A 25812-nucleotide genomic window follows, 5' to 3' on the forward strand; every position below is an offset into this window, starting at 1 on the left:
TTTCATTAGAAACCTGTGAAGTGTACTCTAATTTTCATGTCACAGAGAAGATTGAGAAATTTTAGAGAGTTAAGTAATTTTCCCACTTACTGTTAATAAGCGACAAAACTTAGATTGAAACCAAACTTCAGTGACTCCAGAGCCAAACTCCAGCTCATATATGGTCTGCTATAGATTAGAAATTGGAAGGCCTGGAACGAAGTCTCAGTGGCAATCAATTTTCTAATATATAAAATAGAGCCAATAATATATCCCAACCATCCCTCCAGAGTTACCATGAGGATTCAGGAGATAATGTAGGCAAGAAAACTGTAGAGTGCTCTACAAATAACACTTTATTACATTGTAATATCTTAACATTTTACAATCCCCAAGGCATTTTGTGGGGCCAAACGATGACATTAAACCAAATATTTCACTCGAGAAAGAGACTTTAGGAAGCCACCAGAGCAATTTTTTTACTGTAGCAGCTTTTAAGTAGGTTGCCCAGGGTGGCACAGGGCAATCAGAAAAAAAACATTCACCCTTTGTGGGTACCATGATAAATGAAAGGGGGGGGGTCAGTTCTGAGGGCTGAATGTTTTTATTCTCCAAAAATTCATATGTTGAAGACCTAACCTCCAAAGTGAATATAGATTGGAGGTAGGGCATGATAGTTACAGTGATAGTTAAATAAGGTCATAAGGGTGGGGCCCTAATCCAATAGGGCTGATAACCTTACAAGAAGGGGAAGAGATACCAGAGTACTCTCTCTCTGCCATGTGAGGACACAGAGAGGAGGCAACGACCTACAAACCAGGAAGAAAGTTCTCACCAGAAACTGAATTGGCAAGAACCTTTATATTGGACTTCCCAGTCTCCAGAACTGAGAGAAATAAATATTTGTTGTTTAGGGGACCTGGTCTATGATATTTTGCTATGGCAGCCCAAGCTAACCAGTATAACCAGTATCATGTTCACCCCTGATGTTACCAATGTCACCAAAAAGCAGGGCCATCTGAGACCTGTCCAGCTGCCAGCTGGATGGCAGTGTGACCTGTTAGATCACATGAGGGGCTGAAAACCTACAGTTAGGACCCATGGAATGTAAAAATGTCCTAGGCAGGCTTAGCATAAATGGGGGTCAGTATAAACTTCTTTGCCTAGAATAAAACTGTCCAAATTCAGCAGATTATACTAAATATACTCAGGAAAACAATCAAACCAAACCAGTAGAAAAATGAAAAAATTTCCAAAGATGCAGTCCCATGTCTGTAAATATAAATTATTGCCAAAAGCTTGAAACTGACTCCATGAAAAGAGTAAACAGTGGAAAAATTCTGATGAACAAAATTACAACTGAGCAAACAAAGGAATTTCTACATTAAAAATAACTAGCATAGTTCACTTTGCATCTTCCCCTTTTCACCAGAGCACAGCTACTTCTAAATTAATCTACCAGTTTCCTCAGCTAGAAGGGTAGTGAGCTGAAGCCATTAAATATAAAAACAAGTACACATTGAATTATTACTTCTGCAGCTTATTTTCCTTAGGATGATATAAACCTCATTTCTTGGGAGTTGTGTTTTAGTTTACAAGAAGATAGGCAAGTTTTCAAATGTAAACACAGCTTCCCAGGAGGATCTATCCTAAAATCTGAGTAATGCATAGTTGAGAAAATGTTTCCACTTACCTTCTCCTTTCACACTAATCACCTTCCAGATGATTTAAAGAAAATATCATTTGGTGAGCATTCATTCCATGTGAGGCACTATTCCAGGTGCTTAAGGAAGGCTCTGCTAGTTTTCTTGCTACTCTCCATGATACCTGAAGTATTAGTTTAGCAAACTGCCTCCCAGATAAAGAAAACACTTCCCAGGTTCCCTTGCAGCTAGCTGGGTCACATGACTAAGTTCTGGCCAATGAGATAGGAGTTGAAGTGATAACTTCCGGGTCATTCCCTTAGAAAGAAAGGTGTGTTTCCTCTAGCTTTCCTCCCTCTGGTGGCCTGGAATGTGGAAGTGGTGGTAACTTGAGCATGCAATAAAAGGAATGCAGACCAGAGACGGCTAAGCAACAGGATGGAGGCTTCCCCAAAAGCCTTTATACCGTTGTTATAAAGCGGTATAATACCTTGAATCCTCATGGTAACTCTGGGTTGTTAGATGAGGCAGAAACAAGCATCTGCCTTGTGAAAACCACTGTGTCCTTGGGCTGTTGTTACAGCAATCTATCCTGTATTTTCATTAATAGAGGACTGCATATATCTTGTGAGGTACGACTATCCCAGTTTTAACAGGGAATTAAGGTTTAGAGGGATTGAAGAACTTTTTTATAATCACACAGGTGGTAAGTGGTAAGGCTGAGATTTTAATCAAGTGCCTTTCCCATTAGTTCTTTTTTATACTAATAGAGAGAAAATTACTAATTTATAGAAAATTAGTGTTGTGCAGCTTTCGAATCCCTGATCTATTAATCTGATAGGATTATAAAAAGGTTTCGGTTTCCTTGAATTAGAATCAGTGCTACAAACCCCTTTATTTCTAATAAAGTGTCTGACAGTTACCAACTCCTCCAGGACCTACCCCTCAAAAAATATTCCATTAGAAAAATTATAGACAAAAAGTATGCTGATTCTCCTGGACTATGAGGTAGAGGACTAGTAAGAATGCTCTAATAATTTACAAAATAATATACTGAAAAATCACAATAACTCAGAAACAGATCAGAGGTTTTTCTGGTATGCATTTTCTTTCCTGATGTTACCCTTATGTTAACACATAAATTCATTCTCAGAAGGAACCATATGTGCATTCATTCAACTTTTAACAACTTTTAACAACATTTACTGAGTGCCTAGTCTATGTCAGGTACTGCTTTAGACACTGGGGAAACAGCAGGAAACAAACTAGACAAAGCTCTGCATGTGTGGAGATTGTTCTCAAATGTATCAATTGTAGGTAATGTCCTACACAAATGAACATAACAGGCTTTCGATGTGTGCCAGTAATTCATATTTTTTAAAATAAAAATTTTTAGAGTAGTTTTATTTTTTTACTTTATTTTATTTAATGTTTATTTATTTTTGAGAGAGAGAGACACACACACACACACAGAGTGCCTAGTGCCGCTGGGGGAGGGGCAGAGAGAGAGGGAGACACAAAATCTGAAGCAGGCTCCAGGCTCTGAGCTGTCAGCACAGAGCCCGGCCTGGAGCTTGAACTCACTAACTGTGAGATCATGACCTGAGCTGAATGAAGTTGGACACTTAACCGACTGAGCCACCCAGGCGCCCCTATTTTTTAAATTTTTTATTGTTTTGAAGTTTATTTGGGAGAGACAGAGTGTGTGTGCATGCGAGCTAGGCAGGGACCAAGAGAGAAGGAGAGCAGAGTGTGGGTGCATGGGAGCTAGGCAGGGACCGAGAGAGAAGGAGAGAGAATTCCAAGCAGGCTCTGCATTGTTAGTGCTGAGCCTGACACAGGGCTTGATCCCATGAACCTTAAGATGATGACCTGAGCCAAAATCAAGAGTCAGACTCTTAACCGACTGAGCCACCAAGGTGCCACGTTTTGGAATACTTTTAAAATTTATGGAAAAATTATAAAGATGATACAGAGAGTTCCCATATACTCCTCATCCAGTTTCCTCTAATGTGCCTCTTATAGTTTTTGTTTGTTCGCTTTTTCTTGGTTGTGTATGTGTGTGTGTGTTTAAACTAATGTCCTTCCTCTGTCCGGGGTCCAATCTCAGACTACCACATTACATTTATGCCTCAAGCTTCCTTAGTCTCCTCTAGTCTGTGACAGTTTCTCAGTTGTTCCTTTGTTATCATGGCCTTGACAAGTTTGAGGAGGTATTTTATGAATGTCCCTCAATTTGGGGTTGTCTAATTTTTTTTTCATAACTGAATTGGAGTTTGGGTTTTTTTCTTTTTAAAGAATATCACAAAGGTAAAGTGCCCTTTTCATCACTTCAAACCAATGATAAATTGGATAAATGATAGCAATATGACTTATCACTAGTCATGTTAACCCTGATCTAAGGATTCCTGATTTTGTTTATGGAAAAATTTTGGGTGTGCTTTTTGCTACCAGGATGAGCTCCATTTCTGTAAGTCTGTATTAAAATATAGTAAATTTATTTGGGAACACATACACACACAACATACACACATGCACATGACTTCGAGGTAATAAAATAACATTAGGTATAGAAAGGTAAAATGAATTCTTAAGTGCTACATTTCTGTCATTTGTTTGTTTATTTAATGTTTATTTTTGAAAGAGGAAGAGCATGGGGGAGGGTGAGAGGGGGGGGGACAGAGGATCCAAAGTGGGCTCTGCACTGACAGCAGAGAGCCCGATGTGGGGACTGAAGTCACAAACATCAAGATCATGACCTGAGACAAAGTTGGATGCTTAACTGACGGAACCACCCAGGGGCCCCTCTGTCCTTTATATTCAAGATACTAGGTGTTAAACAATTTACACATAAGCACTCTTACTGTACCAGAATGTATTTTGGGGGTACCTGCATGGCTCAGTGGGTTAAGTGTCTGACTTTGGCTCAGGTCATGATCTCATGGTTTGTGAGTCCAAGCCCCACACTGGGCTCTGTGCTGACAGTGTAAAACCTGTTTCGAATTCTGACTCACCCTCTCTATGCCCCTCCCCCACTCACACTTTCTCTCTTTCTCAAAATAAATAAACTTAAAATAAAAGAATGTATTCTGTTTTCTCTTTAAAAGAGACAGATCATCACCATCCTCACTCTGTCCTCTAATCTGCTGCTTGGCACACAGCATTGGTGACTGGTACTCTAGCATGCATTTTGAATATCAGGGCCCTACTTTAGCATTGGTAAGTATTGAGCTAAAAGGAGCCTGGATTCCTTAAACATCATACAAACCCTGGATTGCAGACCTCCAGACTTATTTTCTGGGGGAAAAAATAAACTATCTGTTTAAGCAATGATTATCAGGGCTCTGTTTCTGAGTCGAATGCAATTCTTTTTTTTTTTTTTTTTTTTTTAAATTTTTTTTTTTCAACGTTTATTTATTTTTGGGACAGAGAGAGACAGAGCATGAACGGGGGAGGGGCAGAGAGAGAGGGAGACACAGAATCAGAAACAGGCTCCAGGCTCTGAGCCATCAGCCCAGAGCCCGACGCGGGGCTCGAACTCACGGACGGCGAGATCGTGACCTGGCTGAAGTCGAACGCTTAACCGACTGCGCCACCCAGGTGCCCCGAATGCAATTCTTAATAGAGGTAGTTTGGAGAAGAGGCAGAGGGATGTCAGATTTATTGAGAGCACTATGTACCATGTACTTTATACGATTTAGTTCATGTCATTATCAAAACAAAACAAAGTTGAAAAAATTAAAGATCAATGACAATAAAACTCATGTTTAGGTTTACAAAGCTCAGTATTAGAACAAAACCAGAATTTAACTTTCTTTTAATGTTTACTTCTTTCTGAGAGAGGGGGGCGGGAGGGGAAGAGAGAGAGGGAGACACAGAATCCCCAGCAGGCCCCAAGGTCTGAGCTGTCAGCACAGAGCCTGATGCGGGGCTTGAACCCACGAACTGTGAGATCATGACCTGAGCTGAAGCCGGATGCTTAACTGACTGAGGCACCGAGGTGCCCCAGAATGAAACGAGAATTTAAATCAAACCATGTTTTCTCATCACAGCATGCTAAAATGTCTTGTTTATCATATGTGCCCAGACGTTTGTTGATTACTAGCAATGGGTATAAACACATATATTGTTTTAATTCACTCACCAATATAAGACATTTAAATAAATAAAGTGACATGTACTTAAATACACCACAAAACAGAAACACGCATCCATAGTTTGAATCTTCCCACTTCTCTCCATGATCAACATCTCAAAGAGTAGAAGTGGCATCAGGGTGACTTCAGGAGTGACACATCAAACTTATTGTCCTCAGCCTACATATAACTATAGATTTTTTTTCTGGGCTAGAATGGGAAAACATTCAAACCATCCATCCATCTACTCACCTATTTATGCACGCATACAGGGCATCTACTATACTGAACAACCTGTTACTTCCTACATATATAGCATTGAATAAGACACAGTCCATTGTTCTCCAAAAGCTTATAATTTAATGAGAGAAACGGAAAAAGAAATATGGAATTAGAACAGAATAAAGTTTTTCAAGTTCAGCACTAATGACATTTTGTACGGGATGATTTTTTGTTGTGGAGATCTATGCACTGGAGGATAGTTAGCACCATCCCTAGCCTCTACTTACTGCATATTGGTAGCACCCCAATCCTTTGTTGTAACCAGAAGTGTCCCCAGACACTTTCACATGTCACATGTCACTTGTCAAATGTCCTTTGCGGGGCAAAGCACCTTTCTATCTCCTATGTCTTCCCCTACCCCACACCTTATTGAGAACTACTACAAAAGAGTAAAAGCCACCATAAAACTTCAAAATATGGTCACCTACAATAGAGGTCTGGGCCAGAAAAGTTTTCTGGAGAAAGTAAATCCTTAACAGTGGCTTGAAATTTCAGTAAAATGCAGCCAGATGAAGTAAATGACTGTATGTGTTTTTATATGTATCAAGAAGGCCTTCTAAGCATGTGCACAGACTCAGAGTTTATAATGAGTACAAGACATCGGGCAGAATAAGGTAGTTGAGCATGTTTGGAATGGGGAGGTGTGCAGTAGAGGGAGTTATGAAAAGTTGTACATGCCCACAGAGGAATCCAGGGGTCTAGTTGTCACAAGATGAGACTGTAATCAGAAAACGCAAACATTTGGGGGAAGAAGGAATTCAGCGTTGGATGTGTTGAATTTGAGTTGCCTGAGGGACAAGGAGGCGAAGGTGTCCAATAGAAAGTTAAATTTTCGGGGCGCCTGGGTGGCTCAGTCGGTTGGGCGTCCGACTTCAGCTCAGGTCATGATCTCGCGGTCTGTGGGTTCGAGCCCCGCATCGGGCTCTGTGCTGACAGCTCAGAGCCTGGAGCCTGCTTTGGATTCTGTGTCTCCCTCTCTCTCTGACCCTCCCCCATTCATGCTCTGTCTCTCTCTGTCTCAAAAATAAATAAACATTAAAAAAAATTAAAAAAAAAGAAAAGAAAGTTAAATTTTCATTTATGGAACACAGGGACATGACTCCGGCCAGAGAATGAACACCATCTGTATCATGAAGCTGCATGTGTGCATGAAATGACCCCAGGGAGAGTGTAGAGCTGAAAGGAAGAACCCATGGGCCTGATAGTGGCAGCATGGACAGAGGTGAGGGAGAGCAAAAGTGATTGTGATGTCACAGCGAGAGTTTCATAAACACGGCATAAAGGTCAGATCAGATGAGGAGTGAGACATGGCCAATGGTGCTGGCAATTCGGAAGACATGGTGGTCTTTGCAAGAGCCATCTTACTGGTATGTTCTAGGTGGCAGCCAACTTACAGGGGGCTGGAGTGGATGGGATGGGATCAAGGAGAGACACTTTCAAGAAAAGTGTAGAAAGCATTAGAATGATGTAAAGACAGTGCTTATGGTAGAATAAGTGACAAACACACCCCGAGTCAAAAAGGTGAGTGGGGATGGGTAAGAGGAGTTTTAAGCATGAGTTCTGACTTCAGGTTAGCTGTGGATATTGCTTATATGCTCTATTCTTATTTCTGGCTCTCAGAGTCTCGTGGGTGTTTATATTAAGCTACCTCATAGAATTTCTGAATGTAAGCACAACCGGACTGTTTTTGCCTCTTCACAGCATACCGCACGATTCAGGGTGACTTTACAGTATCAATTTACTTGCCTATGGTGTATCTTCTGAACAAAGAATCAACTTTAACCACTTGACTCTCTCTGTACTAACCATATAGAGTTCTGTTGAAAAACACAATATTCCACTAGGCTAAAAGCAAGAATTCAGAATAAGCCATTTTATAAAGCTCTAAAAATATATTTTCATTAGGTGTGTTTATGAGAATCTTTCCTTTAATTGAAAGGTTTTGATCCAGCTGTCTCAGAATAATTGACTCAGGGGAGACAAAAGCTGAAAGGGAGTTTAGAGTCCCTCCACCTCCTTCCTTACCCCTCATCCATTCAGTGATTTTAGAGGAATCACTTTCCTCATGTCCTACAGTTCTTTCCCTTCCCCTCGACAGCTTCTGCTGTCACCTTTATCATCTCTGTTGTGTGCTTCTAGATAGCTTCCTGACTGGCTTCCTTGCCTCTAATCTTTGCCCCCTCCAGGCCTTTGCCATACTTTGCTAAAGTGATCTTTCTAGAACACAAATGTGAACAGCTCTTAAGTTCTGCTTAGAACTACTTGTGGCATGGCTTCTTACAAGATTCAGAATCCTTATGTCATATAAAGCCTTTTCCATTTGTTCCAGGCATCCTTTGCATATTTCATCTCATACTTACATTACAGCCAGACAGGACATCTGTTAGATCCTGAGGCTGTATACTGACTTCCTCCCACAGGCCTGTGTTCTTACACCTCTATGCCCTGTTCATCTGCAGAATGACATTCAAACTCAGTTCAAGCATCTTCTCTCTAAAGTCCTTGTCAGTCTTCTTTCTCCCACCTGAACCTACATAGGACTGACCACTCCTCTTGTGGTGCCACCCAATATGTCAGGTATATTTGTATACCTTAAAGAAATTTGTATACCTTAAAGTACTATCAAACTACTTTACTGCATGCATTAGTTTTTACAGGTGTGTCCCCCATTGAACTCTCAGCTCCTTGAAGACAGGGGCTGCTTTTTAAAAATTTTTTATGTCGTATTGAAACATGGTATTTATCAGGAGATCAGTAAATGTCTATCTACTGAACAAATCCAGTCCAAGCCTCTATTACTACCAATGAGGGAACAAGGCCCAGAGAAATTAAATGACTTTCCCAAGGTCACTCATCTAATGAGTGGCAGAGTGGGGAATAGAAGCTGTCAATGGGACCTGACTTTAAACTAGGGCTCTTAAAGGGGTGCCTGGGTGGCTCAGTCGGTTAAGCGTCCGACTTTGGCTCACGTCATGATTTCCTGGTTTGTGGGTTTGGGCCCCATATCAGGCTCTGTGTTGACAGCTGAGAGCCTGGAGCCTGCTTCAGATTCTGTGTCTCCCTTTCTCTCTTCCCCTGCCCCATTTACACTCTGTCTCTCTCTCTCTCAAAAATAAATAGACATTAAAAAAAAATTTTAAACTAGGCTCTTAGCACTGTCCCAGGTGCTACTTCATCTGTTTGAAAAAGGAATGCCCAGGGCCCAACCTTGTAGTTTGCTAACTTGATTGAACAAAGTTTTAATACTGAATATTTAAGTGAGTATTTGATGGGAAAATTTTGTTTTGTTTTGTTTTGTTTTGTTTTCTGGTAGAGAGAAGGAAAAGTGTGCTAATTTTTTTTTTAAATATTTTTTTTTCAACGTTTGTTTATTTTTGGGACAGAGAGAGACAGAGCATGAACGGGGGAGGGGCAGAGAGAGAGGGAGACACAGAATCGGAAACAGGCTCCAGGCTCCGAGCCATCAGCCCAGAGCCTGACACGGGGCTCGAACTCACGGACCGCGAGATCGTGACCTGGCTGAAGTCGGACGCTTAACCGACTGCGCCACCCAGGCGCCCCGGAAAAGTGTGCTAATTTTAAAATGATGGATTATTTGATTTTATTCTCACCTTTTTCCCTACTGTTTGTCCCTTCTAGCTGGTTGATTTCACCAATTAGCCTTTAGTGAGGTATTTTCAAAAATTTCAAAAATCAATAAGTACATACCACATTCTTCTTGTTGACAAAAGGAAAATAACCATCTTGGATTAAGAATTTACCATATGTATTTCAAACATAAATAATCAATAGTAGGTTGAAATTGTTTTTGTTTACTTGTTTTTGTGTTTAGAGATAAGGAGAAGAGAGTAACAAATTCTAGTCTCCCTTGGAATGATGTGATTGAGTTGCCAGAGAGGTGAATAAGTTTGTATTAGGTTATAATTTTTTTTTCATAAATGACCATTTAGATAACTAGCTTGTCCTTTTCATTCATTCATTCACAAATAAAACAGAACATTTAACTGGTGAATATGTTTTATTTGGACTGCTTTAATAGTTCCTAGTATATAACATGAATATGTAAAGGCTCTAAAGAGTCCATTAAAACTCTGCACAACAAGCTGTATTTTAATAATGCAGAGACTATGTGAGATGGAAGCCGATATCTGCCGTTTAGATAACATAAGCAAAAACAATTTCCCAAAAGAGCTGAAGCTTATAAGTAAAAGAAGTTTAAAATGCACAGGTCCTACAGATGGCAGAACTTAACATCAGCCTCAAAAGCACAGAAGAAGAAAAGATAAAAAAAAAAAAAAAAAAAATTCTCTCCAAACCCAGGCTTCTTTCAAGTCTCCTACTCAAAAGAGGATCTAGGATGCTAATGAATATTCAACTTTCAGTTTCTTCTAATAACAAATTCCATTTATAAATATGTGAAGTAAAACAAACTTGCCCTATGTTTAGTTTCTCTCAAAAGATAGTCTTTCATATTCCTTTAGGAGTTGATGGTGCCTGAATATAAAAAGACTTGACATACTGAGTGGAGGTGAAAAACTGAGTGCCATTTTGTCAATGGCAGTTTCTAACCTCCATTGGAAAGGCGAGCATTTTGCAGGCTCTTTTCTCTGGATCAGCAAAACTTCCGATACATAGAAATCCTCTTCTGCTTGGGCAGACTTTCATTTCAAAGAGGAGGAATGAATGAGGAAGATGATTTTTCTCATCTTTATACTGAACGTCCCACAAGTCAAGACCCAGTTCTGCCATCATTCCTCATGCAAACAGAGAGGTAGGAGGTGGTATTTGAGTTTTGTCAGACTTACCTACCATGGTTGCTAAAATCATCTTCCAACTTAGTCTGTCTCTCTCGGGAAGGAGCCCGAGGCTATCAAAACCACTCATTCATCACCTCCCACACCACAGTGATTCTCTGAGCAGACATCCTGGGCTGCCATAATTTGCTTGACAGCCCTGAGGTCAGCCTGCCTAGTGACTGAAGACTTTTTTCTATTCTGTCTTAAAATGTTATAAGCCACTGTCCTTTATGTACATGGATGATATTCTTGACCCACCATCAATGGTGGTGAGTCTGAAAAGCAAAATGTGATGATGCAGTAGGGCTGAGATTGAGGGTTACACATGGAAGGAAGATGTCACAAAATGATAGGAACTCTTGAAAAACCCTGCACTGCAGAGAGAGCTCTGCATTAGTCTGCACCTTAGGCTTCCAGAAACCTGTTCTCATCCAACCCAATATCTCCAGCCTCTCTGGTATTTTTCATATTTGGGTCTTAGTTTTCAGGTAGATTTCTATTATCTGGAACAATTCCATATGGTGACTGGTACCCCATATATTTACAGGGAAAAAGAGGCATTAAATAATAATCATACTTAAGAACCTTGGGAAGAATTAAGGAAGGTGTGTCAACTTTAATTTTGAATTTTCCTTTTACTTGTCAGTTTGCCTCTCAGACTTAATGCCAGGAGGGAATAAAAATCACCATTACCCTCTAGATGCTCAATGGCATACATAAAATGAATAGGGGGCTTAACTCTGATCTAACTAACTGGCTTGATTTCTACTCTGAATGATCCAGCTTCCTGTCCATTCTCCTATCAAATCCAAACTAGGTAGAGCTGCCCAGGCACACACATTCAGTAGGGAAAGGGGAGCAACAGAGAACAAAAGAAGGTTGGGGAAAGGGAGGACACGCATTTATTTCTGAAGTAGGAAAATTGGGAACTTGTATTGACATTTCTTTAATCCACAGCAATTTCTTGCCTCCCAGAGAAGGGGAGAGAAATGGCAGTTCTCTTCCACCCCAGTCAAAGCCCAGATTATATGTCTATTACCTATTTGTATATGTCCATTGACACTGGACCTGATATATGAAGAGTGTTTTACTGGAGGGTCCAAGAATTTGGAAATAATTAACCAAGCTTTACTTTACCATACTAGCTCCATGAATAAAAAAATAAGAATTTTATAATGATATCATTAGTTACAATGATACAAGCAGATTTAAAATTGTGAAACTAGCCCACTTTGGTAATAGGAACAGATTCTTATGGAAAACTATGCAATGGGCCAATCTGAAAAAAAAAAAAAAAGGATGTTACTGTGATGTGAATACTTATTGTTAATGTGAAACCTAGTGTTGATCTGCTGATTTTCCTTTTGTGAGGTAGATCTAATTATAATTAGATATTTAATCAATATTCATTAAACTGTCACCACAGGACAAAAATTATAAAGGAGAAAAATTTAGCATAGCATAGAAGAATGTATGTGTTTAAAGGGGGCAGGACTAACATTTTTGCTGTTGTGTAGACTGTGTGTAACCCTAGAGCGGTTGCCTAACCTCACGCTCACCCTACCGTCTACATTAGCAGATGGTGCCCATTGGACAGAGTTGTCAGAATTGAGTGAGAGAGAAAGCAGATCCTGGAGACAGCCTACTGGGGTTTGAATTCATTTTCCACAACCTCAGTAGACCTTGGGCAAGTGAGCGAACCTATTTTTCACTGTAAGATAGGGATTAATGTTACAATTTGTTTCCTGGGATCACATGAGACATGAGACAATGTATGCATAGGGCTTAAGCCCAAAGCCTGGCATCTGAGACTTAATCTGCACCTGTTTTGCAGATTTCACCTGTGACTAGTGCTGTTACTAGTGTTGTTAGTTGTTATTATTCTTATCATCATTATTTTGCCATCCACAATGTGGTAGTGTGTAATAAATAGTAGCTTTATTTCTCCCTTTTACATTCCCTTCCTCTCTCTCCTCTAAGAATTTTACATGTTTATTAAAATACTAAAGGGCTTTGGGGAATATGTCTCCCAAGCAGAGAGTCAGAACCCACTGGGAGGGAGGGCGTTGGCCCGGCTAATACTTCTTTGCCTCTGTACTTTCTTAAAAGACTTTGTATAATAATCATCCCTACAAAGGGCTCATTGCAGAAGCATCTCAAGATTGTTCTACCCAGATGGTGCCTCAGCACCTGGTAGGGCTTTAGGGCGAAAAGTAAAAGAAGTGGCCCTTCTCTTCTTGCTTTGGCTTATACTTCGCTCTGCCTACTTAACGCTAAGAACAGGTTCTCCTTGGGGGTTCACAAGAGAAATATTGTCTATTACCTCTCTCTTGTCGTCATAAATTGGTTATAATGGAATATGTGGACTGTCCTCATTAATAGGTAAACTGAGGCACAGGCAGAGCCTTGCAGTGATTTGTCAAGTGTCAGAGCTATGTGCTGAATGTCAGGTCTCCCTGCTGGGTCCATTCTATAAGGTCACTTGGACCCTTCGGCTCCTTCTGCTCCAGTGATTCTAAGTATCAGCTTATTTTCTTTTCCTTAGTGGAAAACAAGACCCAAAGCTTCCCCACAGTCCATAATGAGAAAATGTAGTGGTGTTAGCAGCAGTATGATCAGGTGTCTTGTGATTACAAGGTGGGCAGGAACAACATCTTTCCCAAAATTAAACCACTGAAACTTCTATATACATCATTTATGAAGAATAAGATTATGAATTGCCTTAAAAAGGAGATAAATCTGAGACTACCAGATCTCTTTCCCTGTTCTTCTCCCTTTTTCGTTGTCTCCTAGAAAACATCGATCTCCCAGCAGCAAGGCAGCCTCTTCCTCTATTCACACAGGCAAACCTAATGTCTATTTGGGGGGAAAAAACCTGTTTCCTTAAAATAACTGCCATTTTTATTAACTCATAAGTGTAGCACTGACCGCTGTAATTTAATAGTCTCCGTAAGTTGGACAGTTAAAACACACCATTCACTCATAACAATCATAACATGGACTCTACCATTTTCATAGGACATTTTCCTTCAGCAATAAGTACACCTTGTTAGAAACGGAGATGAAGGCATGACATTGGGATTAACCCTGTGTTATCTTTACAGTAGCAGAAACCCACAGCAAATTTTATCCCGTAGAAGTGCTAATATTTAGTAATTGTGAGAAAGAATACTGAACAATAGTACACCATAAGATTTTTGGACGATGCTTTTTACAGAAAAAAAAATGTACCATAAGAACTCCTTTGGAATTACATTCTATTATTTCATGGTCCAGATGGAGTTGTTGCATTATGTTAATTATTAACAAGGTAACAAAGCATTAAACTGAAAATGTGTTACCTCTAATTGCAAGGTGTATGTCTAAAGTACTTGGAAGGCTTCTGGCAACACTCATCATTCGATATTTTACTCCTTGGTGTCTTTTCCTTATTGATAGCATGTTCTAATGGCTTCTCAAAAATACATACAACTTATATTAAGTATAGTAAGTGAACATTGTAAATTTTCATATGGGAAAACTGTCTATTACAATCCACTTGGGGATTCTGAAACCTAGGTCTTTGTAGTGAGCTTTATTTATTCAACCCACCATAAGAAGTTATTCTTGGAAGAGAAGACAAAGGAAATAACTTGTCTGGGATTCAATTAAATTTCTATAAAATATTAATATTGCTTTCAATTATACTAAAAATGAATTACTTGCTATCAATGGGAATGAAAACCTGGTTTGGGGTAAGAAACATTTTCTTTAAACTATAATAAACACTGAAACATAACAGAAAATCGCCTTCAGAAATTATATATGAAAAGGAATATTAAATTATCTGAAAAAGACACCACTCTATTAATTTTATTGTTTGCTGAACATTTCAAATATTTTCCATTTCAATAGTTTTTCTTTACCCAAAGTTAACAGCAACAATAGTATCCTTGAAAAAAAATTTCTTTTAAAAATCCATCATGAATACATTTTATTAAACCTCCATTTAAATTTCTGAACTACAATTCCCTAAGAATTTTTGTTAGGACTATTTTTTAGATTATTGAATGGCAAATACCCTCTCACTTATTATAATTCTATAAGCTGGCTAGTTCATGCATATAAATAAGAACAATTACTTAAATATTAGAAAACACTCCTAACAGATAACATAGCTCTGAAGAGTACACAGACACCCCAGTGTCAAGAAAGGCAATTTTGTCCTTGCTATTTTTAACATGACATTAAGTTAAACTGGCTCTGCCCAAATTTCAACTACCATGGATATTTTTTTTTTAAGTTTCTACATTTTTCTATACCATCCTTTAGCCCATCTCAGTTGTTACTAGGGTGACCACATAACTTATTATCCAAAAACCAGGACAGTTTTGAGAATGAAAGGAGATACTATTAATAGGCATAAACTTGGACCATCCCAAGCAAACGGGGATAAACAGCCACCTTAATTAGCGCTATCTTCCTTCATCACCTTTCTGCTGCCATGAAGTTAAAAATGCCCATGTATAGTAGTTACCTTCTCCAAATTACAATTTCGACTTCCAGGACCATAAGTAATGATGGCAAAGGGAGGGGTGGGAGTAAAACAACCAGGCAGATTTCTTCCAACTTTGAAAAGGAAAAGCAGGCAAAAAGAAAGAAAAGACCAAAAGGAAACCAGATCAGTTACTAGAGGAGGGCATAAGTTAAAAACATTTAACCCCCTGTCCTAGTTACTTGCTTCTTGCTTTCCTTTGAGCCCTTAGCCTACTAATATAGGTTAGTAGTTCATTGAAATTAATTTGTTATTGTTATTAAGCGGCTCTAATTTCAACTTAATTTGGCAGTCATACGAATAAACCTAAATAAATATTAGAATAAGCAGTGGTTAATTCTATCAGGTTTCACTTGTGAACAGTACTCAAAGCCACTGTAAAGGGTCCAGTGCTTTCAAATGGCAGCTATGCTCATTTAGTCATTGTTAACTCATCCATATACACTATATAATACCTACTTTTTGCGTATGTTACAGCAGGGAAGAGATTATTCACCACTACTGGTTTCTAGTCTTCTTTGTGTCTGCCTATATCTAAGTCCCAATGTTGGGAGCGTAAGTCACAGAAAATAACATGCTAACATATGACTCGAGCCAGCCTATGGCACTTGGCCTAGGGTTGACTCAGTTACTAAAACCACCATCACTGCTGTAAGCCCATTGTAAGCTGATGTTATTTTTGACACTAGTATTTTTGAAGCTAGTTCAGATAAAGAGGAGGCATAATGCCAAGAAAAAAAAGAAAAGCTTGTTAAGTAGGATTCTCATTTCAGGACAACAGTACCTTATACAAACCATGAAACAAAGCCACTGTCTCGGGTAATGTAGGCGAACCCTTGTTACAAGTTAGAAAGGACTAGCAGACTGTGCAGATCTATGATAACATGATAATGTATATTTCACATAAGCCTAAAATAAATGCCAGTGAAAAATAATAACCAGATTTTTATGTTCATTTAATTTAATATTAATCACTGAGACCTTACACTACAAAAATGAAAATTATGACTTAAAGTGTTTACTAACACCTGAACTTAGGAAGATTCAAAAGAAAATTATCCTTTAAGTATCTGATCGTTTTTATTACTACCTCCAAAACAGAGAATTTGTCTTCCTATATGAAATGGCTATCCTAGGCCTTCTTAATTTAAATATTAGGCCCTCAAGGGGGATTCTGTGGTCGTTCAACAGCTATACCAACCTTCTTCTATTATTTCTTCTTAAAAAAGCTTAAAAACTACATTTTGTGTATGCTCTTATTGTTAGGGCTCTATATGATTTCGGTTTCACCAATTATGAATGCTAAATTAGTTCACATGGAAAGAGACTCTGGGTTAAGGCATCTGGTTGTGATGCTAAGGGTTTTAGCAGAGGTACAAGGTGGTGATGCTTCTTAGTTGTGGCTGCAACAGTAGCCCCTTGTCAAAGCCAAGTTCTGAGACAGGGCTTAGACTCATATCCAGAAAGTCAAGCTAAAGGTTATTTGTTTTTCAGCTATCTCAAATATTCTGGAAGTCATTTAATATGTTCTAACAAACCCCTTTTCTTATTGAATTACCTAATACGAATTTGTTCTCTGCACTTCACCCCTGACCAATGCATTATCCCTTAAAGTGAGAACATAAAATTACTAATTTCCTTACTCAAAATTAAAAAAAAAATCAGGAACATAAATTTCTCCTAAGAAATAGAGTTTTTGTCTTCCCACCTTGGCCTATTTTTTATTTTTCTTCAGTAATTTAGCAAATTCTTAGCATGCCGTACAACTTCCTCTCCTATCTCCCTATACCTTCTATTACTGCTCTTCAGGAAAACAAAATGATTCAAGTTGGTATGTTCTGGAATGCTGATTTGGCCATTCTTCCAACATAGGCCACACCATTTACCTTCATTTGGAAACTTAGTTATGTTCTTGTGTGATGAAAAGTGGAGTAGAAAACAAAATTTTCCCAACTTGACTTTTACTTTGCAGTGTTAGTTCAGGTTCAGGTTGATATATGAAGTTTCTACACAGAGTAAACAATTCAAGGAATGACATTAACAGGTATGCAGGAAAGGTGAGGGATAGAAGATTCCATAATGACCTGTGTACAACTACGGCTCTGAAGGGGAGACTTAAAATCTACTTCTGTAGGTGCACATTGATGAGTGTGAAAGTGGGGAATAAGCAGTGAGCTCCTGGAGTCAGAAATACATGCATTCGTAACTTAATAGAAACCATATAGGAAGTATAGCATTTGAAAACTGTTTTCAGAGCATTTATAAACATTTGTAAAGAGTTTTTTTTTATTTTAATTTTTTTAACTTTACTTTTTATTTTTTAAAACTTATATCCAAGTTAACTAGCATATAGTGAAGCAATGATTTCGGGAGTAGATTCCTTAATGCCCCTTACCCATTTAGCCCATCCCCCCCACAACCCCTTCAGCAACCGTTTGTTTTCCATACTTAGGTTCTCTTCCGTTTTGTCTCCCTCCCTGTTTTTATATTATTTTTGTTTCCCTTCCCTTATGTTCATCTGTTTTGTCTCTTAAAGTCTTCATATGAGTGAAGTCATATGATTTTTGTCTTTCTCTGACTGACTAATTTCACTTAGCATAATACCCTCCAGTTTCATTCACATAGTTGCAAATGGCAGGATTTCATTCTTTTTTGATTGCCAAGCAATACTCCATTGTATAGATATACATTCTTTATCCATTCATCCATCAATGGACATTTGGCCTCTTTCCATACTTTGGCTGTTGTTGGTAGTGCTGCTATAAACATGGGGGTGCATGTGTCCCTTCGAAACAGCACACCTCTATCCCTTGGATAAATGCCTAGTAGTGCAATTGCTGGGTCATAGGGTAATTCTTTTTTTAGTTTTTTGAGGAACCTCCATACTGTTTTCCAGAGTGGCTGCACCAGCTTGCATTCCCAACATTTGTAAAGAGTTTATAAGTGAATTCACATAAAAACCTCATGGAACCACTTTATTCTCTTTTAAATTGTATAAACTAAATTCTCTAAGATCTTTTAGTGGCTCTAGTTATTAGTATCTGTATTAGATTTCTATTGCTGCATAACAAATTACCAAATGAACTTATTGGTTTAGAATGACATCCATTTAATATTTATGGTTCTGTAGGTTAGAAGTCTGAGTGGGCTTGACTGGCCATAATCCTAAGCAGATCCTAATCTCTGCTCAGGATCTTACAAGCCTCAGGATCTCACAGGCTGAACAGCGTGGACTCTTATCCGGAGGATCTCAGTTCTGCCCTCTGGACTCCTGGTTCTACCCCCTGAGTCATCCTTCCTTTTTCACAAACAGTAGCATATGTTTGCAGTCAAGTAGTTTTATTAGCCTACTTCCTGTAAATAGGATTTTGGAGTCCAACAGCCTCCTTTCACTCTGTACTCTTTTTGTTCTTTCAGTCCAAGCTGGTAGTGTTTCTGTTGATACAACCTTCTTCAGAATTTTTTGAGTCTCTTATGGATGGCACAACAGTACTCTCCATTAGAAAGAAGCTATATTCACAAATCTTTTTGGGATAAATTCCTTCTCTATCTTTGGCTCCTGATGGGTGAGGGCAATGCAAATTCCTGGAAGCCCTCTAATTTAATTGAGAAGAGCTATGAGGCATGATCTTAAATTTTTTATGCCCAAACACTCTGATGTTTTGATCCTTCAAAGGTTTTAGCAAAATGTTTTATAGCCAACCTTGGATTTTTTTTTGGAGGGGGGGGGGGTCTTTTCTTTCAGAGATCTCTTAGGTTTAGCATCTTTTGTCATCTGCATGGGCTTAGAATTTTCCAAATTATCATGCCTTGGTTCCTTTTTGTTTAGCAGTTCTTCCCTCAATTTATTTGTCTCCTTTTGCATTTTACTCTAAGTGGCAAGAAACAGGTCACATCTTTAACACTTTACTTGGAAACCTCTTTAGCCAGATATCCCGACTCATCTTTCATAACTGAAAGACAGGATTCCAGTAAACTTTGCCACTATGTAACAAAGGTCTCCATTCTTCTATTTCCCAGTGACATGTTCCTCACTTACTACTAGGCCCCCGCCAACAGCATCTTTAAAAGTCCATATTTCTACTAAGAGTTGATTCAAGGCAATCTAGAATTTTTCTATTCTACTCCTCAGTAGTCTTCCAGCCTCTATCTACTCCCTTCTCCAAAGCTATTCCTACCTATTTATTTGTTATGACAGCATCCCACATCCATTTAAAACGAGCATTTAAAACGATGCTCTATCGTTTTAAAAAGACCATATTTCCCTCTTATTCCTTCCTTAGTTCTTATATTTTGTAAAAACTATTTGTTTAGTTTTGGGAAAGCATTAGTGGGGGAGGGGCACAGAGAAAGGAACAGAGGATCTGAAGCAGGTTCTGCACTGAAAGGCTGATAGCAGTGAGCCTGATGTGGGGCTTGAACTCACAAACCACAAGATCATGAACTGAGCCAAAGTCAGAGGCTCAACTGACTGAGCCACCCAAGCGCCCCTTAGTTCTTATGTTTTTAACCACTTGTCTGGTGTTTATATTTTTACAGTGGCTTTAGTGCACCATCTTAAAAGGCACAGCAACACTTTACAACAATTTAGGAGTAGACAACATCTACTATATAGATGTATATATTGCTTTGACTATATTTTACAATAAGATACACTGCCTTAGCACCTATGCTTGAATATGCACATAGCTTAATATGACATCAATGACTGCAAATACCAAGTTGATCTGTGTCCTTCACAGTTATCTCCCAAAAGTCAATAGATTCACACTTGAAATTAAGCTTCCATTAGTCTTTTGTGTTCCTTCCATCCATCTTTCCTTTGGTCACTGCATCTGAGCTTCTCACACAGCTAATGCACAGATATCTTTGTGTCAATCACTCATGGGTCCTATTGATAGAAGTTACTTCCTAATATCATTTTATTTTTCATTTTAATGTAGTTTGGGAACATTGGAATATTTCATGAGATAGATATGAAGTATATGTGATGTTCATGTCTTACAGTTAGGGGAAAAGTGGATAATTGTGTTTTGTTTGTTTGTTTGTGTTTTTTGTTTTTTGTTTTTTGCTTCATAGGCCTTTTTCTTGGTGGGAACTTCAACTTCTAAGTTGAAGTGTCTGATACATAAAATTCAATACACACAAAACTCTTTGAAAAGATTAATTCAACTTTTTAGAGTATGAAGAAGTAAAAATAATCTTCACTAGAGTTCAAGCATTGAAAATGTCAGTCCAAAGAAAGAATCTTGAAAAAATTCCAACTTAGTGAAAGAAAGATGTTTAACATAGTTGCCATGGTAACTGCTGTGTACCCTGTTGCAAAGTAGTTTGCAGTTAGTAAGGTGGTTATTCCCTAGGTTCTTTAGAATGAAAGATATTGTATAAATACAAAGTTTTGTGAACTCAAAAACAATATCAGTACATCTTGAGATGCTTTTAGGAAGATATCTTAAAAACATAGCCAAAACTAAAATCCATGAAAATGACCTTGTTTTCTTGATATGCCTGAAGCCACTCAACTGTTTCTCCTGCCATGGCTGTTTCTGCAGCTTTAGCTTGTGTGCTATGTAGTCTGTACCCTGCTTTACTGCAGTGAGAGGTACCACCTTAGGCGGGGCATGGACTGGGCTTTCCCAGGAATGATGCTAACTGTTCTTATGTTATAGAGCTTGCCACAGAATTTTCCTTGTGGTTCCCATCACGGAGTGGTTCAAACGCACTTTGGTATTTTACGTGTCCAAAACATGTTAAGACCTTTCTTTGATATACAAATCATTTGATATATTTGCAGCTGTTAAAAATGAAGTCCATTTACATGATACATAATCTGCAATATTCTAGTATGTGTTTATTAAAAAACAAAATATAAATGTATGGGGGTATGTGGGAATGTGCACATGATGTATCGAAAGCATGAATCATATACACTATTACAGTTTTAAGTTTGGATTCTGGAAAAAACATAAAATTGTAATAGCTACCTTCATAAATTCTTTGTAATCAAGACTTTGTCCGCATAACAACAAATTCTAACATCTTCTAATACCTAGTTGTTTGCACTTTGAAAAGTCAAACTTAGAAATATTGCTTATCCTTCTAAGAAGAGTTTACTAAATTCTTATGGTTCAGAAACCTGAAGCATTTTGTACTCATTCTTTTTATTCATTTATTTCATATTTTTAAAGTATTTATGTTTGAGAGAGAGAGAGACAGACAGAGTGTGAGCAGGGGAGGGGCTGAGAGGGAGACGGAATCCAAAGCAGGCTCCAGGCTCTGAGCTGTCAGCACAGAGCCTGACATGGGGCTCGGACTCAAGAACCATGAGATCATGACCTGAGCCGAAGTCAGATGCTCAACTGACTGAGCCACCCAGGCGCCCCTGTACTCATTCTTTTTAATTAGTAGTGGGACACTTTGCTGTAAGCAATGGATTTTTATATTAAATGCTTTAGATATAAATGTTGTAAAGAAGAAAATGATTCCTAACTGAAGACACTTACTGTAAAGAATTCCAAAATCTGTGAGGAATCACGGTTTAATCCATATATAGGGAAGCCGTCCTCTTTGGTGAAAGGTGGAAAAATAAATGAGTAAATGAACATTATGATAATTGTATGAGTAAACATTTTGTGTGTGTGTGTGTGCATGTGTGCGTGTTAACAGATAACGGAACACCTCTGCAGGGATGAATAAGTATTTAGACTTTTTTGAGTAACAGATGGTATTTCACTTTTCCAACAGACTGCCTTGCTGTATGTTTCTATCTTCTACAGAATCTCTTGAGTGGTCTAATTATTGGTACACTTGTTCGTGGTTCAAAACATACCCATGGTATGGATTTAGAAACTGAAATTCCAAGAAGGCTAGGGGACTTGCAAATAACTAAGCTGCTTAAGTTTCAAAGCTGAGATTCACCCAGATTTTCTGATTCAAAACCCCGAGGTGCTCACACCTTTAAACAAGTTAGTGCCAAACTCGTATAGATGGAGAGTATATGACAATGAAAATTAACAGACACAAAGTGAGAATATCTGATAAACTTATATTGCATATTGTCATATCAAAGAAAGAACAGCCAAATGTTTCATTTCAACTAACTGCCAAAATTTCTGTCATAGCTAAATTAATTGGCAAAATTTAGAGAAATTCTCTTCAAATTTCCTTACTTAATATTTCCCCCAATTTATTTATGTTTGTTTATTTATTTATTTATTTATTTATTTATTTATTTATTTATTTATTTGCTTGTTTATTTATTTTTTCTTCTAAGATTTTATTTATTTATTTATTTTATTTATTTTTTTTTTAATTTTTTTTTTCAACATTTATTTATTTTTGGGACAGAGACAGAGCATGAACGGGGGAGGGGCAGAGAGAGAGGGAGACACAGAATCGGAAACAGGCTCCAGGCTCTGAGCCATCAGCCCAGAGCCCGACGCGGGGCTCGAACTCCCGGACCGCGAGATTGTGACCTGGCTGAAGTCGGACGCTTAACCGACTGCGCCACCCAGGCGCCCCTAAGATTTTATTTAAATTCAAGTTAGAAATATATATTGTAGTACTGGTTTCATGGGTAGAATGTAGTGATTAATCACTTACATACAACACCCAGCGCTCATCATGACAAGTGCCCTCCTTAATGCCCATCACCCCACCCAACACCCGGCCAGCAATACTCAGTTTGTTCTCTATAGTTAAGAGTCTCTTATGGCTCACCTCCCTATTTTTATCTTATTTTAATAAGATAAAATAATTTAAAACAAATAATTTAAAAACAAAAAATACTTTTTACAGTTTTATGTGGAACTCTCTTTTCCCCAAACCTCACATCTGTTAAAATGTCTCTATTAAAGGAGATTCTAATTATTTAAATGTTGTGGCATTACATGTCAGTACAGTGTTTTTCCCAAAGTGAATATCCATCAAATACTTTAAATGACAACACCAGTTCACAGGCGTTTCTTAAACTACAAGTATACCAGTAGTGATTAGATCAGCCAAGGGATTCTGTAGAATAGATATGGGAGAGAAAGCAGTTTCTTGGAAGTTCAAATACCATTCAGAAGACTAGTGGTAGCCAGGCTTGGTGATATTATAAAAATAGAGTATATAATGGTGATTCAGGACAAAATTATTTCTATCGTGACAGATAAACACCCTTCCCCTGGCCTAATGGGCTATGAGACAAAGACACTGGTTCTGGGCTGCTCTCTCCAGGTGGATTGTTCATGATGCATGGATGGCATTGATCACTTTGAATATGCCTGAGGAACAAGGAAGGTGTCAGGAAATGTGAACACTAACCTATTCCTTGATCTCACATTTGTTGTACTATTTGTTAGCTCATTAGTAAACTTAAATGAAAATGACCCTAAATGGAATGTGAGCCTTCATTTGTGTCAGTCTTTTAGTTCAGACCAGATTTAGAGGTCTGCCTTGTTGTAAGGCCCAACCATCATCACTAATGTTTACAAATATAGGAAGTATAGAATAACAAATCCAATCTGAATTATTTTTTTAAAATCTTTATTTATTTTGAGAGAGGGAGGGAGAGAGAGCATGAGCCAGTAGAGGAGGGGTAGAGATGGAGGGGGAGAGACAATCTGAAGCAGGCTCCACACTCAGCATAGAGCCCGACATGGGGCTTGATCTTACAAGCATGAGATCATGATCTGAGTTGATATCAAGAGTCAGACACTTAACCGACTGAGCTACCCAGGTGCCCCAAATCCAATCTGAATTCTAATAAAAGCAACTAACTCCAGTGTATTGGGAACTAAAGACACCACTCAAAAACAAAATGGCATATCTTTAAAATATTTTAATATGCAATTAAATAAAAGGGGGGAGGTAGCATTTTGACTGAAAAACTGTAAATGTAAATTGGACACTGACAAGTTTGACAATATTAAATTACTTCTGCAAGGAAGTCAACCAGAGGAAATCTAATAATATTCTAACCAAAAGAGAGTATTGCAGCAAAACTAAAAGGCAACTGGCAGAATGGGAGAAGATATTTGCAAATGACATAGCAGATAAAGGGTTAGTATCCAAAATCTATAAAGAACTCATCAAACTCAACACCCAAAAAACAAATAATCCAGTGAAGACATGGGCAAAAGACATGAATAGACACTTCTCCAAAGAAGACATCCAGATGGCCAATGGACACATGAAAAAATGCTCAACATCACTCTTCATCAGGGAAATACAAATCAAAATCACAATGAGGTACCACCTTACACCTGTCAGAATGGCTAACATTAACAACTCAGGCAACAACAGATGTTGGCAAGGATGTGGAGAAACAGGATCTCTTTTGCATTGTTGGTGGGAATGCAAGCTGGTGCAGCCACTCTGGAAAACACTATGGAGGTTCCTCAAAAAAACTAAAAAAAGAATTACCCTATGACCCAGCAATTGCACTACTAGGCATTTATCCAAGGGATACAGGGTGTGCTGTTTTGAAGAGACACATGCACACCCATGTTTATAGCAGCACTATCAACAATAGCCAAAGTATGGAAAGAGGCCAAATGTCCATTGATGGATGAATGGATAAAGAATGCATATCTATACAATGGAGTATTACTCTGCAATCGAAAAGAATGAAATCTTGCCATTTGCAACTATGTGGATGGAACTGGAGGGTATTATGCTAAGTGAAATTAGTCAGAGAAAGACAAACATCCTATGACTTCACTCATATGAGGACTTTAAGAGACAAAACAGATGAACATAAGGGAAGGGAAGCAAAAATAATATAAAAACAGGGAGGGGGACAAAACAGAAGAGACTCATAAATACAGAGAACAAACTGAGGGTTACTGGATGGGTTGTGGGAGGGGGGATGGGCTAAATGGGTAAGGGGCACTAAGGAATCTACTCCTGAAATCGTTGCATTATATGCTAACTAATTTGGATGTATATTATTTTTAAAAACCCCAAAACAAACATTACACAATAAAAAAAAAAGAGTATTGCATAATTTCCTAAGGTGGTTACTTCAAATGAGAAAACGTTTGTCTAAATGTATAAGTCTGGGGATGTTATCATGTATCCATTTCTGTATTTTTTGGATCAAATATTTTCTCTCTCAAATGTTTGAGGAGGTATATACTCCTTTATTTGAAAGAATAACGTTAATTCCTTATGTTGGTTCTACAGAGGAGCATAACCAGTTAAATTGCTTAACAGAATTAAAGTAACTGCCTTGCGGTTCTTACTTTGTACCATGCCACTTGTTTACACAGCAGTCTTGACCACTCAACTGTGAGATCCTTACAGGCAAGAATCAATCCTGTACTATTTATTTTTCTTCCTCCATCACAGAAACCAACACGTGGTGAGTACCTAACAGAAGTTCTGAGAATTATATTACTCTCACAGAAAGACCCATTCCATTTTGGAAAAATGTTTCCAACTCCCACTTTTCCCAC

The 25812-nt window shown here is 38.3% G+C and overlaps 1 protein-coding gene across 6 annotated transcripts in view; it reads right to left on the minus strand.

The window, feature by feature from the left end:
- Positions 1–25812, minus strand: part of ZNF385B (zinc finger protein 385B) — a 406146-nt gene that overhangs the window by 120909 nt on the left and 259425 nt on the right. The window contains exon 1 of one of the 6 annotated variants that reach the window (XM_023259519.2): positions 1673–1889. The exons of the other annotated variants lie outside the window; for them this stretch is intronic. The gene's annotated coding sequence lies outside the window, so the exon portion shown is untranslated. Of the gene's footprint in view, positions 1–1672; positions 1890–25812 lie in introns of those variants that run through there. 6 annotated transcript variants of the gene reach the window in all.

Source organism: Felis catus, chromosome C1, assembly GCF_018350175.1.
Source record: "Felis catus isolate Fca126 chromosome C1, F.catus_Fca126_mat1.0, whole genome shotgun sequence".
NCBI lineage: Eukaryota > Metazoa > Chordata > Mammalia > Carnivora > Felidae > Felis > Felis catus.